Raw genomic sequence first — 14,675 nt, 5'->3', positions numbered from 1 at the left:
GAATGTTTACTAAGCCCCCTCCCAGGTACCAAGTGTTAACACCGGGCACCTCACACGGGCACTTCACATCGGCCACGGCAGTCTTATCCTCCTCCTACAGATGAGGGAACAAAGGCTTAGAGGGGAGAAGTCACAGGCCCAAGGTTTATAGGGGCTAGTGGCTTTCCCACAGCTCCACAGCCGCGCATTAGTCAGAGCTCTTTGCCTCCACTCCCTCGGTCCCATGGCCTCCCCTGCTTACAGAGCACAGTGAGAAACAAAGCCCTGTTTCAGAAGCACATCTGCTTTGCCCCTTTAAGACAGAGGAAGGCATGGAGGGAGTGGGGAACCAGCATGTAGCAGGCACTTTCGACAACAAATCTCATTTCATTCCCACAAGCCAGTTCAGCAGGTTAACGTGTCTCCTTTGAGAGCTGAAGGATCTGAATCTCAGCGATGTTAGGTTCCATGCGGGGACTCAGGCCTCTGTGACTCCCAAAGCCACACCCTCTCACCTCTAATAACGCCATGCTGATTCCAAGGAAGCCTGCTGAGGAGCTCAGGTCTCAACCTGACTGGACACTGGGTCTTTGCCAAAGCAGCCAGATCTATGCATCAGGGGCACTGTCTCTAGGAGGCTCTGCGAGAACCAGCCGGGTGGCGAGCTCTGCCCAGCAGGGAAAGTTCTGCAGAGTAAGGTGCTGAGTATAAGGCGATAAGTATGTGCAAGTGTGTGGCTGACTGCCCCTTCCAGGGGAGAGACAGGGCTGTGGCACCGTGGGCTGCCTCAGTCAGCCCTGGGGCTGCCCATTCTGCCTCAGGGGGCCAGATAAGGTCTCTAGCACCCCCCCGAGTTTCTCATGCCATCACAAGTAGGGATAGGTGAGCCCAGATTGTGTCGTGGCCCATCAGAACAGGTGGGGGGAAATAAGAATAGAGGGAGACTTGCTCCATACCCCTGCAGCCACAAGCCCTGTGAGTGTAGGGGAGAGAGCCCAGGATTCCTGTTCGGCCCTGCCACAGACTCATTTTGGGAGCTTGCATGAATCCCATTCTTATTCAGGCCACAGCTTCCTATCTGTCTAGGGACTGAGGGGTCCCTTGTGCCCAGCACAAGTCTGGGTACACAGTAGGATCTCAAACCTAGCTTGATGCATAGCTTGAGTGAATAAATGGGCTGCTGGATTCAAATTTTAAAAAACCCTGTTGCCAAGGGGTGGAAGAAAGCAGAGAACATCTTGCTGCCTGTAAAGCAGGCCCCACTGTTCCATCATTCATTCCGTGAGGAAATGGCAGCTCAAGGTCACTCATTTGACTTGGACGGTAAGCTCCAGCAGGTGGATACACAGAACTCTTCACCTCTACCCTCCACTCATGCCCACAATGATGGAATCAGAATCTCTAGGAATTTCTATTTCTAAAAACTCCCTAGGCAATGTTAATGTAATGTTAATGCCTAGCCTCCTGCAGCAAAGAGCCTTGGGGACAACTATCCCAGGCAACATTTAATGGCCAGTTTGGTTTTGAGCCTTCTCTTAGAGCTCCCTGGAGCAGAAACCAGCCTGGAGATCCCGTACTAGCCCATAGTAAGTGATCACGAAATATTTGTGCAACAGTCCCCCAGCGTGTGCCGTAGTCTGGTGTGAGCTCGCCCCTTCTGGAGATTGTATTTTTTTTTTAAAGATTTTATTTATTTATTTGAAAGAGAGAGAAGGAGCACACAAACACGAGGAAGGGGAGAGCAGAGAGCCCCCGATACGGGGCTTGATCCCAGGACCCTGGGATCATGACCTGAGCTGAAACCAGACGCTCAACCCACTGAGTCACTCAGGTGCCCTCAGACTGCACATTTGAAAGAGATGTGCTGTAGGATGGATGCAGAATTCCAGCCTTGAGAAATCTGGTTCACTGGAGCCTAAGCCTTTAACCTTGACCACCAGAACTGACTCCTGTAGAGCTTTGGCCTCTCCCCAGGTGTGACAGGCATTAAGGAAGCAAGAGATTACCCCCTAAATGGGGCTGGGAGGCTCCACCTCTGGCTAGCACTTCCTGTATCCTGAGGAGAGGAGAGAAAGCTCAGCAGGCCACTTCTCCCCAGGGACTCAATAGACACAGAAACACAAAGCCCAGGGATCTCAGTTGCCATGGTAACAGTGGGACCTACTTGGAAGAAAACAGTCTGCTGAAAAGCTCCCTCTCTGACAGAGGGCGGGCTCTGACTTGCTCCTGACATCCCCTCTCCCCTTCCTGCCTGTCACCCAAAAGGGGGGGGAGGTCTCACCTCAGCGACTCCCCTGAGACAGGGGTGCCAGAAAGTAGGGTCCTGGCTTTTTATTTTGCTCTTGCTGTGGGCTGTTAACAGGACAAAGAAGCTCAAGGGGAAGGTGTCAGAGTGTGAATTCATGGCAATTGTCCTCTGTTCTAAGGAAGCCCTGTTTCATGAGACCCCCCCCCAAAAAACACACAAACCAAACTTGAGGAGAGCAAGTGCCCCCCAGCAATTGCAGTTCTACCTGTTTCGTACCACTTAACCATGGACACAAGAACCAGAGAGAATGTCCAGAAGTTCCAGACTTCTCCCCCACAGTGCAGCCTCTCCTCATCTCTCACCTGGACTTCTGAGGTAGCCTCCCAGCCAGTCTCACCAACTTCTAGTTGCTCTCTACCCCCTTCTAATCAATCCACCTTCCCATATACTTCAGGGGTGGGTGGGCATGGTTCTTTGAACACACAAATCTGGTCCTGTTGCTCCTATTCAAAAACTTTTCAAGGGCTCTCCTTCCTCTATTGGAAGACTTGGGGATCTGATTCTAGCACTCTTCATTGCGTGGTCGTAAGCTACCCATGCCATCATTCTTCCCTCTTACATTCAGTTCAAACCCCAGACATCCTGAGTTACACTCCCTTCTTTCCTTATGTACCAGGCCCTTTCATGCCTCCGGGCCTTTGCACGCTATACTCTCTGCCTTAAGAATTCATCAGCACTCCTGGCCCCACTCCAACTGGCTATCTTCTCAGCTTAAAGCCCACTTCTGCCACAAAGCTCCCTTCACTTCCCAGACAAACTCTTGCCCTTCTGAGCCTTCCCTTGCCTCCCTGCCCCCAGCCCTTCTGTGAAGCTCAAGTTCCAGCTAGGAGTGGAGGCTGGTTCATGATCCCAAGTAGATTTGTTGTTGCAAGTCTGCTTGCTGTTTAGTGTGAGAACATGCACTCGTCCCGCTTGCAAGTGGGGGCTACCTTGGCGGTACACTTTGGAAGGAGTACTGGTCTCCTAAGTTCTGGCTGAGGGCTGAGGGTAGGCAAGCACTGTGCTTCCCCACATCCCAATCAAGCTGGAGGTGTGGACAGTTGGAACGAGTTGAGTAAGAGAAAGCAAGTGTTTGCAAAGCTTGTTGCTCATTCCCAACTGACCACCTATTGGTGGCCCCCATCTCGCTCCCTCTCAGCGATGTGGTGGAGAGGAGCCTCCACTGGCCTTGAGGATCACACAGATCTGCCTTTGAACCCTGGCTCTGCCACTTCCTTGTTGGATACCCTTGGGTTGGTTATTTCACCTCTCTAAGCCCCATTTCCATTTTCTGAAATTAGAGATACTAATAGTATACACTGGCAAAATAACTGATATGAACCAACAACAATAAAAATTGCTAATACTTATTAGCACTTATTACTTCTTGGGCACTAAGTGCTTTCCATTTATTATCTCACTGAATGATTACAATCGTATAAAGCAGGTAGTGTTCTTAGTCCCCATTTGGCGGGTTAAGAAATGGCTTGGAAATGGGGGTGCCTGGGTGGCTCAGTGGGTCAAGCGTCTGCCTTCAGCTCAGATCATCATGCCAGGGGCCTGGGATTGGGGCCTGGGATCGAGCCCAGCATCGGGCTCCCTGCTCGGCTCGGCGGGAAGCCTGCTTCTCCCTCTCCCACTGACCCCTTTCCCTGCTCATGCGCTCATGCACTCTCTCTCTCAAATAAATAAATAATAATTTTAAAAAAAGAAATGGCATGGATAGTTTAACTTGCACAATGCCATAGCACTAGCATGCAAGTGCTATGAGCTCTCCAGTAATACGAGGCCAGCAGAGCAGGAGAGCGCCAAGATCCAGGGCAGGGGCCTTAATCTCTTTCAAGTCAAAGATCCCTCTCAGCAGTTTGGTGAAGCCGCTTCTCAGGATAATGTGTTCAGGTGCATAAAATAAAATACATGGAATTACAAAGGAAACCAATCATACTGAAACAGTTCTAAAATGTTTTTAAGAAATTGTGGTTGAGCTATACGACTGCTTTAATAAGGCATCAAATCACAAGAGTTAGTGGCATGGCTAGAGGTAGAAGTTTCGAAGAGATGACGAGCATAAGTAACTTTTTTTGGAGATACGACTGTAATGTGACATGATGTTTGTGCTTTCTACCGGCGCTAAAGTAACAGATACTACTAATACTATTATGGCTTGTTGCCCACACTCCAAATTTGAGGAAATGCTAAATTTCCGTTCAAGCTTAGTGGGGAAAAAAAAGATCAAATAATTTTCCCATCCAAGTTCATAGATGTCCCCTAAATTCTTTCCATGCGGCCCTTTGAGGGGCACGGAGCTCAAGTTAAGGAGCCCTGCCCTCAGGTGTCAGAGAAAAAACAATGCCTGGACTGTCAGCCGTGAGGAGAAGCTGCGGGCTGGCAGAAAGACAAGTGTGTGGTTTCTCTTTCAAGAAGTGTTTACAGAAATCATGAAGACTGGCAGCTCCCTCTTCCTCTTGGTCCTGAATCAGCAGCCCAGGGTGGGGCCAAGGCTGTCACACTTGATTTGAGTTTGAAGCTCACCACACACGCATCCCGAAGACTTGATCTGTGGCCACTTCCTTACCAGTGAAATCTTGGTGGGTTTTGTTCCATTTTACGATTTGGACCTGCTTGCACACACAGATATCTCATTAGTCTGGAAATAATCTTTCAGTGGCTATTTAATAAGCTCCAAGACATTTTCTGAGCTCATGGATTCTTCTGCCCTAGCATCCCGGCCAGGCTTTACGGCTCACAGACAGGAAGGGGAAAGACAACTAACTGTGCCGTGAATCCCAGAACAACAGTCAGAATCGACACTTTCCCAAAATACCAAATGCTTTTTTTTTTTTCCCTGACTTCCTGACTTTGCCACCTGTCAGCTGAGTCCACGCCAACCACAGCAGCACAGTCCTGGGTGCTGTGGCCAAGGAGACAAATGGTCAGAACAGCAGTAGGCTTCTGCCTTTTTAACTTGCTTCTATTCTCATTCAAGACTCGACGAGAGCACTGTTCAGAAAAACCAGGCCCCAAGCCTACTCACAGTACCTTGCTTGGGGGTCCCCGCTGGCCAGGGTCTGCTGCCTTCTTCTTTTCCCTGGGCCCTGATATGTACTCAGAAATGAGCAACACTTGGTCAATGGCCATGTGCATTAAAAGGCTGCAGCTCATTTTCCAAAGTGAGAGGGTCAGATTATGATAGCCTTATGAACTACAGCCATTGGCTAATAGAGAAGCCAGTTCAGAATGAATCTACCTTAAAAAAATGAATCTACCTCAGTTATTCAAGGGAACAGAACAGTATGCTTTGGGGACAGGGGGCAGGCTGAGAGCTCCATATACTGGAATGTGAAGAAGACTTAAATTTACTATAAAAGAAATACGTGTATGTTCTTCGGTTGGTCAAGGCAGAAGGAGACTGAGGACCAAATGAAGATACAAAAGATCTTTGGGTAGCCAGATTGACTAAGAATAAAGGAAAGAAGACCTCAGCTACTAAAATTGCAAATGACAGAGGGGACATTACAGTCAAACTAGAAATCTAAAGGATTATAAAGAATAACTATGAACAACTGTATGACAAATTATGTAACTTAGATGAAATGCATACGTTTCTAGAAAGACAACAACTATTGAAAATGACTGAAGAATAAATAGAAACTCCAAATAAATCTATAATAAGTAAAGAGCTTGAATTAGTAATCAAAACTACCCACAAAATGTTCCTTGGGTGGCTCAGTCAGTTAAGTAGCTGCTTTCAGCTCCGGTCATGATCCCAGGGTCCCTGCTCAGTGGGGAGTCTGCTTCTCCCTCTGCCCTTCCCCCGTGCTCATGATCTCTCTCTCATACTCTTTCTCTCTCTCAAATAAACAAAATCTTTAAAAAAAAAAAAAAAACTACCCACAAAGAAGGGTACCTGGGTAGTTCAGTCGGTTAAGCCTCTGACTTTTGATTTCAGCTCAGGTCGCGATCCCAGGGTCGTGAGATCGTGGCCCCTGTAGGGCTCCATACTCAGCGTGGAGTCTACTTGTGACTCTCTCTCCCTCCCTCTCTCTGCTCTTCCCCTGCTCTCTCTCTCTCTCTCTCTCAATAAATAAATAAAATCTAAAAAAAAAAACTACCTTCAAAGAAAAGTTCAGATACATACAACTTCTTTTGTGAATTCTAACAAACACTGAAAGAAGAATTAACTTCAATTCTTTACAAACTCATTCATAGTTTAACACTTCTCAACTTATTATGAGGTCAATGTTACCCTGATACCCAAACTGGACAAAAACACCACAGGAAATGAAAACTACAGACCAATATCTCTTATAAATATGACCACAAAATTCTTCAACAAAACACTAGCAAACCAAATCCAGCAATAGATAAAGAAGATCATAAACCATGGCCAATATGATTTATCCCAGGAAAGCAAACTTGTAACATCTGAAAATCAATTGATGAAATACAAATTGATGAAATATCAGTACAATAAAAAACAGAAACATAATTACCTCAATAGACAGAGAAAAGGGATATGACAAAATCCAACACTCTTTTATGATAAAAATGAAAATAAGAACCAAAAACACTCAACACATTAGTAATAGAAAGGAACTTCCTCAAGCTGATAAAAAGCATCTATGAAAAACCCACAATAGCATCATAATGGTGAAACCCTAGAAGCTCTTCCCCTCCAAAATCAGGAATAAGACAAGGGTGTCCACTCTCACCACTTCTACTCAACATGGTACTGGAGGTTACAGCCAGAGCAACTTGATAAGAAAAAGAATTAGAAGGCATTGGAAAGATTGCAAAGAAAGAAGTAAATTATCTGCACAGATGACATGGTCTTACATATAGAAATCCTAAAGAATCTGCTAGAAGGCAGAGTTAATAACTGCGTTCAACAAGGTTACAGGATATGAAGTCAATATAAAATTTTTTATGATTTTATTTATTTATTTGAGAGAGAGAGAGAGCACAGGGGGGTGGGGCAGAGGGAGAGGGAGAGAGAGAGTCACAAGCAGACTCCATGCTGAGCATGGAGCCCCATGCAGGGCTTGATCTCACCATACTTAGATCACAGCCTGAGCTAAAGCCAAGAGTCAGACACTTAAAAGTGACTGTGCCACACAGCCACCCCACAATATAAAAATTTTTATTGCTATACATTTGCAATGAACAATCTGAAATAAATTAGGAAAATAATTTAAAATATCATCAAAAGAATAAAACACTTAGAATAAATTAAACAAAAGTGGTACAAGACTCGTACACTGAAAACTTACAAAACGTGTTGAAAGAGATTAAGGAAGACTGAAACAAGTGGAAAGATATCCCATTTTCATGGGTGGAAATACTGAATATTGTTAAGATGGCAATACTCCCCCAAATGATCCACAGAGTCAATGAAATCCCTATCAGAAGCCCAGCTAGATGCTTTGTAGAAATCGACAAGCTGATACCAAAATTTATATGAAATCCAAGGGGCCCAGGATGGCTAAAACAATCTCGAAAAGGAACAAAGTTGGAGGACTCCCACACTTCCTGATTTCAAAATGTTATACAGATGGAACTTGGGGCGCCTGGGTGGCTCAGTAGGTTAAAGCCTCTGCCTTCGTCTCAGGTCATGATCCCAGCGTCCTGGGATCAAGCCCCACTTCGGGCTCTCTGCTCAGTGGGGAGCCTGCTTCTTCCACTCTCTCTGCCTGCCTCTCTGCCTACTTGTGATCTCTGTCTGTCAAATAAATAAATAAAATCTTTAAATAAAGTTATACAGGAGCACCTGGGTGGCTCAGTGGGTTAAGCCTCTGCCTTTGGTTCAGGTCATGATCTCAAGGTCCTGGGATTGAGCCCCGCATCGGGCTCTCTGCTCAGCAGGGAGCCTGCTTCCCTCTCTCTCTGCCTGCCTCTCTGCCTACTTGTGATCTCTCTCTCTCAGTCAAATAAATAAATAAATTCTTTTAAGAAAATAAATAAATAAAGTTATACAAACTACAGTAATCCAACTAGTGTGTTAATAGCATAAGGATAGACATATAGATCAATGAAACACAAATGAGAGTCCAGAAATGAACTTACACATCTATTGCCAATTGGTTTTTGACAAGGGTATCAAGTCCATTCAAAGAAGAAAGAACTGTCTTTTCAACAAGTGGTGCTGGGACAACTGGATTTCCCCACACAAAAGAATGAAGTTGAAGTTCATTCACACTCATACAAAATTAAACTCAAAATGGATCAAAGACTTATACATGACAGCTAAAATTATAAAACTTAGGAGGAAATATACATGTAAATCTTTGAGACCCCGAATTAGGCAATGATTTCATCGATATGACACTAATAGCACAAGCAACAAAAGAAAATAATAGATAAATTGGAACTCATCAAAACTTAACAAAATTGTATTACAAACAACACCACGAAAAACACGAAAGGACAGCCTACAGAATGACAGAGAGACTTGTATCTAGAGCATATAAACACAGCTTACAAAGCAATAATAAAAAGACAAAGAACCCAATTCAAAAATGGGCAAAGGATCTGAATAGAGGTTTCTCCGAAGAAGATATACAAATGGCCCACAAACAAATAAAAAGATGATCAACATTGGCAGTCATTCAGAAAATGCAAACGAGAAGCACAACACGATCCCACTTCACGCCCGCTGTGATGGTTAGAATCAAAGAGTCAGACTAATGTTGATGAGGACGTGGAGACACTGGTACTCTCTCACATTGCTGGTGGGGATGTGACATGGTGCGGCTGCTTTAGAAAATGTCAGTTCCCCAATGTATTTGAATATGGAATTGTCCCAAGACCCAGCACATCCACTCCTAGGCATATACCCAAGAGAAATGAAAACACACATCCATGCAAAAATGTGTACCCAAGTGGTCACAGCTGTCTGTATTGTTTACAATAGCCAAAAAGTGGAAGCGACCTAAATGTGCCTCAACTAGTGAATGGAGAAATCGACAAGATGCCATTATATGGTGTAGCCATACAATGGAAGGTTACCCAGCCATAAAAAGGAATGAGGGACTGATGCATGCTACAACAAGGATGAACCTTGAAAACAGGTCACATGAAAGAAGCCAATCACATTATGCCCCATAGTGGATGATTCCATTTATATGACAGGTCTAAGATAAGCAAATCCAGAGAGAGAAAGAGAGAGAGAGAGAGAGAGAGAGAGAATGGATCAGTGGTTGCCTAGGGCTGGGGAAGGGGTTGGGGGGAAATGGGGTACAGCATTTCTTTCCGGGATGCTGAAAATATTCTAAAATTGTAGTGATGGCCACACAACTCTTTACATATACTAAAACCCATGGAACTATACATTTTAAGTGGGTTGATAGTATGGTATATGCATGCACTAGGTCTCAATAAGGCTCATTACAGCCCGGGTGGTTCAGTTGGTTAAACATCTGCCTTTGGCTCAGGTCATGATCTCAGGGTCCTAGGATGGAGCCCTGTGTCGGGGTTCCTGCTCACCGGGGGAGTCTGCTTCTCCCTCTCCCTCTGCTCATGCTCTCCTTCCCCTGCTCATGCCTCTCTCTCTCTCTCTCTCTCTCTAATAAATAAACAGAATTTTAAAAAAATAAAGATCAATACAGAAAAGAAATTTGGAAAGACAGAAACATACCAAGGTATCATACTCAAGCACCAAAACAAAGGCCACGACATGAGGTCAGGGAAGCTTTATGATGCACTGCAGAAATTCTAGTGCATCATAGAATATTCCACAGTGACCATGTATCAGTAGGTGGGCTACCATTGAAAAGTAAACTATTGGTGAACCATGAGAGACTATGGACTCTGAAAAACAACCTGAGGGTTTTGAAGGGGCGGGGTGGGAGGGTGGGGGAACCAGGTGGTGGGTATTAGGGAGGGCACAGATTGCATGGAGCACTGGGTGTGGTGAAAAAACAATGAATACTGTTACGCTGAAAATAAATAAAAAATTTAATAAAAAAAAAAAAAAAAGAAAAGTAAACTATTTCCCGGGCTGCAAGGAAACACTCTGTAGAGACAAGCACCACAGTCAGATCTTAGTAGACTCTTCCTGGAGTGTCTTTGTTCTAGTTTAAAAGAGGAAAATGAGGGGCACCTGGGGGGCTCAGTCGGTTAAGCAGCTGCCTTTGGCTCAGGTCATGATCCCAGGGTCCTGGGATCGAGTCCCGCATCTAACTCCTTGCTCAGAGGGAAGCCTGCTTCTCCTTCTCCCACTCCCCCTGCTTGTGTTCCCTCTCTCTGTGTCAAATAAATAAATAAAATCTTTTAACAAATAAATAAAAAATAAAGGAGGAAAAGGGGGTGAGAGTGGCATACCTGGATGGAGCTTTAGCCTTACCACACACTCACCCCAATAACCTGACCTGGATCGTAATCTTGAAGCCAGCTCTCCTGGACCTATGGCAGGATTTTATAGCCCAATCAGGAGTCCTCTGATACCCAGAGATATGCAGGTGGCAAGGTGGAGATACGGACCCTGCTGGCTAGCTGTACTCAATTCTTTTAGAGACGAAGATCCCATTGAAGTTCTCATCGAATGTTGAGACTTTTCCATAGCTGTCTCACAGCTTCCAGGACCATGCTGGTTCTCAGCTGGTCTCTTTCTCCCTTCCTGAGGATGAGTCCATTGCCCAGTCTTCATGCCCAACTCTCAGCATCCTCCCTGGGGCCAACCATCCTTGGTACTTTTTTTTTGTTAAGATTTTATTTATTTGAGAGAGAGAGAGAGAGAGAGAGAGAGAGAGAGCATGAGCAGGGAGAGGGGCAGAGGGAGAAGCAGGCTAACCACTGAGCAAGAGCCCGACATGGGGCTTGATCCCAGGACCCCGAGATCACGACCCGAGCAGAAGTCAGACGCTTAACCAGCTGAGCCACCCAGGCACCCTAATCCTTGGTATTGTTATTGAGGTTCCTCAGTTGGACCAGACTTTGGCTCACATCTCTTCCCTTCTAACCCTGAGGGACCTTGTGCTTTGCTCCGACTTGACCTGATGAGCCCAGACTGCCCTTTTGTTCCTGGGTAGAGATGGGGACCCAGGTATGGCTGTCCTGTATCTTGCATCCTCTAGGAGTGTTTTTCAATTGCATGGTTTTTAAGTTTTGTGGGGTTTTTTTTTAAGATTTTATTTATTTGAGAGAGAGAGAGAACAAGCAAGCACAAGCAGGGGGAGGGGCAGAGGGAGAGGGAGAGGGAGAAGCAGGCTCCCCGCTGAGCAGGGAGCCCTATGTGAGACTTGATCCCAGGGCCCCAGGATCATGACCTGAGCCGAAGGAAGCCGCCTAACTGACTGACCCACCCAGGCATCCCAAATAAATGGTTTTTAATGTGGGTGTTTAATATGAATGTATCGAATGTTTTGATTCCAAAGATATATCCTAGTCAGGCACATTTCAAAAGTCGGTGATTAGAGAAAGAAATCACCTATGATTTTACCTTGTCCATATACACACATATTTTTAGGTAAGAACAATTTCAGGAAGGATACAGTTTTGTACTATTTTTTTTTTACTTATAAAATCACAGGAATTTTATGATCTAGTATTTTACTTAGAATTACTGTCACACCAAGGGAGCAGACAGAAGTCCTAGGCTCCATTATTTCCAATAATAACAGTTGTCCTGGGCATTGCTCTAGGCATTTTGCAAATTTAATCCTCACAACAACCCTATAAGGCAGGTCCTATTATTTCCCTCATCTAACATAACAGTGAGCAACTGAGACACGGAGAGGTTAGATGGCTTTGTTGAAAGTCATGCAGTCAGCAACCCAGGTGGCTGGTGCCAGGAGTCTGTGCTCATGACTCCTCCACAGTGGGTCAGAAACTTCGGTTCACAATTCCCTGGAGGGCTTATTACAACACAGACTGCTGGGCCCTGCTCCCAGAGTTTCTTTCTAATCGAGTAGATCTGGGATAGAGTCCCAGAGTTGGCATTTCTCACAAATTCCCAAGCTGCTGAGGGTTCTGAGGATCACATCTGAGAATGGCTACCCAGCACGGCACCGCCTGCCGGCAGCAGCCCACAGGTTAGAAATCCCTGGACCCCACCCCCAAACCAGTCCTTAGAGGGGTCAGGAAGGGCGCCGTCACTTGCCACGCCCTCCTCTTCTCCTTCCCTCACCCTTCCCTCTGCACTGGCTGGGCAGCCACCAAGGAGTACCACGTCCCAAAAGGGCTGCCTGAAAAAAAGGGCCCATTCCTGCCAATGTCAGACTCAATTAGCTAAATGCAACATCAGCCATTCAAAGGATTGATTAATCAGTCAGGCCATGCAGCCTGCTGCTGAATTCTTGCGCCTGGTGCCTGCAGCCCACGGATCTCACAGGTTAATTAGATCAGCTCGGCCAGGTGGCCCCCTGCCTCCCCAGGTCCCCCAGATTGGGGAGGCTCAGGCCTGTCCCCGGTGCAAGAAAGTTCTGCTCCTCTCCAAAGAGAGCAGCTTTCCAGGAGAGTCAGGGCCCTTTCGTGTAGAACCTAGGAAGTCCAATTCCACTCAGCGGTTTGCAGCAGTGTGAGCAGGTCCTCTGAAGACTGAGGGGTGGGCGTGGGGAACCATCTGGTCCAGCGTTAACGAGGAACAAAAGATTGGTCCATTTGACCATGGAATAAACCACTTGGAAGTCCAGGGAGCTGTGTTACCAGGGAAAGGGGACCTGGGTTTGGACAGAGCGGGCTCTGAGACTCCGCCTCATCTCGACCCAGCTCTATCTTCTCTCTGAATCTGGGTTTCCTTATCGATAAAACGAGGCCGATCACACGCCCACTCTCTCAGCATTCCAGAGCAATGAAAGGATCCTAGTAGACAAAGCCCGGAGCAATGTTTTGGATCCTAGGAAACATCTAAACCAGAGGCCAGCCCATCTATGGGCCTCAAAGGTCACTGCTGAAGGAGACAGATCAGGACCAGAGCTCGGAGCTCCAAATGACGGAGGGAGCCAGGCCTCTGAGTGAGAAACGTTTTCCTCTTTGAAAAATCCCCCTAATGTCTGCCTATAAACTTGTCCTTCGTGGAGGTCAACTCTTCCAGGCGGTTCCCTTCTAGTGGGTGCTGCAAGGGGCCACCTAGATCCTACCACAGAGAAAACGACTTACTCTGCTAAGGGTTGGCGCCGTGGCCTTAAGGCAGCGATGTGCTCTGAGACCTCCTTGGGGATTGCCTTGCCCCATGTCACACCTTCTTCCTGGGATGGCTCCTTCATCCCAGCTAAGAACAACTGAGAGGGGCTGTCCCAGCACCAGAGAGCCCCACTCAAACTGACTGAAGCCTTGGTCAGGACCTCGGTTCAAGGTACTGCATCCCCCCTCCACGATCCTGCTTCTTTACCCACTTGCCACAACTAGTGATCCCCAGAGACTCCCTCCTCACCTCCCTGAGTACTCATCTCCATCCCAGAGTCTGCTTTCCAGGACACCCAACCTCCCTTGGCAGGGAGGGCGCTCTGTGGTGTGGAAGGTGCACTGATGCATCTTCCCGTCGGCTCTGACAGAGATGTGGCAGGCTGCTACTTTTCCCGCTCCCCTTCCTTGCTCATGGCTTCCAGGCAATCTCCCTCTTTGGAAAAAAAAAAAAAAGTCGGGGCACCTGGGTGGCTCAGTCGGTTAAGCATCTGCCTTTGGCTCGGGTCATGATCCCGGGGTCCTGGGATGGAGCCCCTCATCTGGCTCCCTGCTCCTCCCCCAACACCCCCCGCCACCCCCGCTCATGTGCACGAGCTCTCTTTTCCTCTCTCTCCGACAAATAAATAAATTAAATCTTTTTAAAGAAAGTCAACGTTAATTTCTTTCTCATAGGCTTTTTTGTTCTTGTTAAAAAAGCAAAATAAGTTTATCACAGTGAAAAATCAGAACATACAAACGGAAAGAGGAAAACAACATATAATCCGACATATCAGAGACAAGCACGGCTGCTACCTTGGATATATCTTTCCAGAAATTCTCCTGTGCCAAACAAATATGGGGTTATCTTGTAGTATCGCTTTGTGGTTTGCTTAAACTCTCTCTCTCTCACTCCCACAGTAAATAGTTTCTGCCAGTCATGTTAAGTTACTGTCTGAGAATGGGGAAGTGAAGGCTCAGAAACCTGTGGGCAGTCAAAGACCCTAGTCCAATCCCCTCAGATAACAGATATGTGGAAACTGAGGCCCTGAAAGAGACATTTTTCTCAGGTCCCATGCTGAGCAAGTGTGACAGGGGCTCCTCCCCAGCCATCCCAGGCCATCCAGATCACCTCCTGACTTGGCCCCGAGCCTGTCTTTCCAGATGTCTGAGTTGCCCAACCAGGTTCAGACCAGGGAAATAACAGGAAATGGGATCTGCATGAAAGAAATGTAAGAAAAGGGGCGCCTGGGTGGCTCTTTTGGTTAAGCATCCGACTCTTGGTTTCAGCTCAGGTCCTGATCTGAGGGTC

General features: G+C 46.6%; 1 protein-coding gene across 6 annotated transcripts in view; it reads right to left on the bottom strand.

Annotated features, from left to right (window-relative positions):
- NHSL2 (NHS like 2) overlaps nucleotides 1–14,675 on the bottom strand; it is a gene marked incomplete at both ends in the record, with an annotated part of 248,043 nt that overhangs the window by 18,010 nt on the left and 215,358 nt on the right. The gene's annotated exons all lie outside the window — the stretch shown is intronic.

Source organism: Martes martes (genome assembly GCF_963455335.1).
Source record: "Martes martes genome assembly, chromosome: X".
NCBI lineage: Eukaryota > Metazoa > Chordata > Mammalia > Carnivora > Mustelidae > Martes > Martes martes.
Note: the sequence above shows the minus strand (reverse complement) of the source record. Positions and strands in the feature narration are given on the sequence as shown.